Genomic DNA, 4,703 nt, shown 5'->3' with positions numbered 1-4,703 from the left:
TCCGGTGTCCGGGCCTGGTGAGGTTTCCCGTGTTGAGTCAAATTAAGCCGCAGGCTCCACTCCTGGTGGTGCCCTTCCGTCAATTCCTTTAAGTTTCAGCTTTGCAACCATACTTCCCCCGGAACCCAAAAGCTTTGGTTTCCCGGAGGCTGCCCGCCGAGTCATCGGAGGAACTGCGGCGGATCGCTGGCTGGCATCGTTTATGGTTAGAACTAGGGCGGTATCTGATCGCCTTCGAACCTCTAACTTTCGTTCTTGATTAATGAAAACATACTTGGCAAATGCTTTCGCTTCTGTTCGTCTTGCGACGATCCAAGAATTTCACCTCTAACGTCGCAATACGAATGCCCCCGCCTGTCCCTATTAATCATTACCTCGGGTTCCGAAAACCAACAAAATAGAACCGAGGTCCTATTCCATTATTCCATGCACACAGTATTCAGGCGGGCTTGCCTGCTTTAAGCACTCTAATTTGTTCAAAGTAAACGTGCCGGCCCACCGAGACACTCAATAAAGAGCACCCTGGTAGGATTTCAACGGGGTCCGCCTCGGGACGCACGAGCACGCACGAGGCGGTCGCACGCCTTCGGCTCGCCCCACCGGCAGGACGTCCCACGATACATGCCAGTTAAACACCGACGGGCGGTGAACCAACAGCGTGGGACACAAATCCAACTACGAGCTTTTTAACCGCAACAACTTTAATATACGCTATTGGAGCTGGAATTACCGCGGCTGCTGGCACCAGACTTGCCCTCCAATAGATACTCGTTAAAGGATTTAAAGTGTACTCATTCCGATTACGGGGCCTCGGATGAGTCCCGTATCGTTATTTTTCGTCACTACCTCCCCGTGCCGGGAGTGGGTAATTTGCGCGCCTGCTGCCTTCCTTGGATGTGGTAGCCGTTTCTCAGGCTCCCTCTCCGGAATCGAACCCTGATTCCCCGTTACCCGTTACAACCATGGTAGGCGCAGAACCTACCATCGACAGTTGATAAGGCAGACATTTGAAAGATGCGTCGCCGGTACGAGGACCGTGCGATCAGCCCAAAGTTATTCAGAGTCACCAAGGCAAACGGACCGGACGAGCCGACCGATTGGTTTTGATCTAATAAAAGCGTCCCTTCCATCTCTGGTCGGGACTCTGTTTGCATGTATTAGCTCTAGAATTACCACAGTTATCCAAGTAACGTGGGTACGATCTAAGGAACCATAACTGATTTAATGAGCCATTCGCGGTTTCACCTTAATGCGGCTTGTACTGAGACATGCATGGCTTAATCTTTGAGACAAGCATATGACTACTGGCAGGATCAACCAGGGAGCTGCGTCAACTAGAGCTGAGCAGCCGGCCGCCCGGGAGTGTGTCCCGGGGGCCCGCGCGAACACGCAAGCGTCCGCTCAATTATTCTGCAAACAGGAGGAGGCTGAGCTCCCCTGCACAACACACCTCGAAACCCTCTCAGGTCCCGGCGGCGCGCAGCGCCGTCCTAAGTACTTGGTCGGGTTCGAGAGAGGCGCAATCGCCCGGAGTTAGGCGAGTAGACGCTTTAGGTGCGACCACCCGTGCTCCCAACTGAGCTTGCCGCTGCCGACAGAGGCCCGGGAGCGTGCTGTCGTGGCATTGCCGGCGGGAGACAACACGCGCCACCTACGGTGACCGGCAGCTCCAACGCCAGCGCCACAGAAGGACAAAAGCCCCACTTGGGTGCCGAAGCGAACTCTCCCAGCACAGCGCACGCGCCAACACGTCCGCACAGCTGCGATACAAACCACCTGCGAGAACCGCTGGGGCGACCGAGCAGCAGACGGCGTCGCGGCGCCGAGCGCCGGGCGGCGGCGCATCCTCAGCGCACAAAGTCCTCAATCGGACCAGCACACTGCAGATGGCCACCGCGCTTCGCACCGGGCCCGCGAGGACCTACTTTGGCCGCAAGGCGCCGCGAGCAGGGGGCGCCGGCGCGCAGCTGCGCCGCCTGCCGCGTCCGTCGGCCGGCGCGCCTGCCACTGGCCGCCCCCACCAGCCGGCTGTGGCGCGTGCGCCCACGCACCGCGCTGCCAGCACGCCGGGCGGCCCCCCCTCACCGGCCGGGGACGGTCCCACCCAGCCACCGCCGCGTATCGCCTCACACCCAGATCCCCTTTCACGTTCGTGGGCATGGTGGGTCCCCTTTCACGTTCGTGGGCATGGTGGGTCTCCCTGAAACAACCGGTTAATAGCTCGACCGATCGTCGCCAACACTGATTCACCTCTAGCGAGAACAACCGCACCACAACGGGTTACCAGTTGTTCATTTGCGTAACGTCACCAGCAAACGTACACGTCCATCGCCATTTGCAACGAGTATTGCATGCCTGTGTCAGGTGTCACAACACACTACGTCTGCCCACATAGACGCAACAACATGTGCACGCCTAGAGAACACGTGGAAGGTAGACCCCGTACGTATGCGGTGTCCATTGCGCGAACGACTGTCAGCCCGCCTCTGCAGCATGTCGCAGATGTGGAACGCGGTGCAACATGCTATCACGGTGTGTGAGAAGAGACGACTACGTCCGAATACACGCTCCACTACATCAACAGACTGCTCATGCTGATCGCCATCCAGGGCGTCCGTTCCTCCCACACGTCTGTATGGCGTACCACACTGCAATCCAGCTCTTATAGGGAGACGACACGTAGCTGCGTGCACAATATTTGGACTGTATGGTCCGCCGTTGCTAGGCGCAGTCGTCATACGGTCACATGTGCCACGATGTATCATTCAGTACATACGGACCAATGTGCAGTACAGTTTGTGGGTTTTGCGTACATCGGCGGACAGGTGACAGGCCGTACCACAACGTAGGCTGAGTACGTCGGCATGCGAAGGGCATTGAACATGCAAACTTCTCACCGACCAGCTTGCGAAGGCAGGGGGGAAGGGGGGGGGGGCATGTACGTCCTGCTGCTATCCACACTACAGTGTATAGCAGGAGCATGTGGAAAGTCAGCAACACCTGCAAGGTGTTTAACATGACGCGATACACAGGGGACCGGGCAGTGCGAGTAGGGAACTATATTGCGAGGGTTGCGGTTAGGCAACACTACACCAATTTAACGGGTTGCATAACAATTACAGAGCAGGTTCAGCGACAACGTGCGTCAGGTTAAGGCGCAATATAGTTTAGGTTACGGCGCACTTTAGGTTAGGTTAAGGCACATTATAGGTTAGGTTAAGGCACATTATAGGTTAGGTTAAGGCACAACATGGGTTAGGTTAAGGCACAACATGGGTTAGGTTAAGGCACAACATGGGTTAGGTTAAGGCACAACATGGGTTAGGTTAAGGCACAACATGGGTTAGGTTAAGGCACAACATGGGTTAGGTTAAGGCACAACATGGGTTAGGTTAAGGCACAACATGGGTTACGTTAAGGCACAACATGGGTTACGTTAAGGCACAACATGGGTTAGGTTAAGGCACAACATGGGTTAGGTTAAGGCACAACATGGGTTAGGTTAAGGCACAACATGGGTTAGGTTAAGGCACAACATGGGTTACGTTAAGGCACAACATGGGTTACGTTAAGGCACAACATGGGTTACGTTAAGGCACAACATGGGTTACGTTAAGGCACAACATGGGTTACGTTAAGGCACAACATGGGTTACGTTAAGGCACAACATGGGTTACGTTAAGGCACAACATGGGTTACGTTAAGGCACAACATGGGTTACGTTAAGGCACAACATGGGTTACGTTAAGGCACAACATGGGTTACGTTAAGGCACAACATGGGTTACGTTAAGGCACAAATTAGGTTAGGTTAAGGCACAAATTAGGTTAGGTTAAGGCGCAACGTAGGTTAGGTTAAGGCACAACGTAGGTTAGGTTAAGGCACAACGTAGGTTAGGTTAAGGCACAACGTAGGTTAGGTTAAGGCACAACGTAGGTTAGGTTAAGGCACAACGTAGGTTAGGTTAAGGCACAACGTAGGTTAGGTTAAGGCACAACGTAGGTTAGGTTAAGGCACAACGTAGGTTAGGTTAAGGCACGATATAGGTTAGGTTAAGGTACGATATAGGTTAGGTTAAGGTACGATATAGGTTAGGTTAAGGTACGATATAGGTTAGGTTAAGGTACGATATACGTTAGGTTAAGGTACGATATAGGTTAGGTTAAGGTACGATATAGGTTAGGTTAAGGTACGATATACGTTAGGTTAAGGTACGATATAGGTTAGGTTAAGGTACGATATAGGTTAGGTTAAGGTACGATATAGGTTAGGTTAAGGTACGATATAGGTTAAGTTAAGGTACAATATAGCTTAGGTTCAGATACACATTGTTGTAGGGAAAGGTGTATTTGGGGGGGGGGGGCGGCAGGTTCGTTGATAGTGATTATCGTAATTGGATGCCTGCGGCATTATCCGATTTGTCACGTCAGGATGCACTTTTGGCTCATGACAGGCGGCGCTCCGATTCCATGGTTGTGGCAGATCTGTGTCTTTCATTCCTGCCATTGTTTGTGTGCTGTGACAGGAGGCAGTATTGTGATGTTGGGTGCACCCCTGTGTAGGACATGTGTGGGTGTTCGTGGCTTAGCTGAGCAATGTGCGGATGTCGGAAGGGTGGGATATTGTGTTTTCTGGGTGGACCTCCCGGTCTGGTAATGATAGTGTGGATTGTGTCATGTGGCGGAGAGGATGCACTGGATGTT

General features: G+C 53.1%; 1 non-coding gene across 1 annotated transcript in view; it reads right to left on the bottom strand.

The window, feature by feature from the left end:
- LOC126436097 (small subunit ribosomal RNA) overlaps window positions 1–1,324 on the bottom strand; it is a 1,909-nt gene extending 585 nt beyond the window's left edge. The window contains exon 1 of the ribosomal RNA XR_007580420.1: window positions 1–1,324. This exon is cut by the window's left edge and continues 585 nt beyond it. This is a non-coding gene — a ribosomal RNA (small subunit ribosomal RNA).
- Window positions 1,325–4,703: the final 3,379 nt, after the last annotated feature.

Source organism: Schistocerca serialis, unplaced genomic scaffold, assembly GCF_023864345.2.
Source record: "Schistocerca serialis cubense isolate TAMUIC-IGC-003099 unplaced genomic scaffold, iqSchSeri2.2 HiC_scaffold_1226, whole genome shotgun sequence".
NCBI lineage: Eukaryota > Metazoa > Arthropoda > Insecta > Orthoptera > Acrididae > Schistocerca > Schistocerca serialis.
Note: the sequence above shows the minus strand (reverse complement) of the source record. Positions and strands in the feature narration are given on the sequence as shown.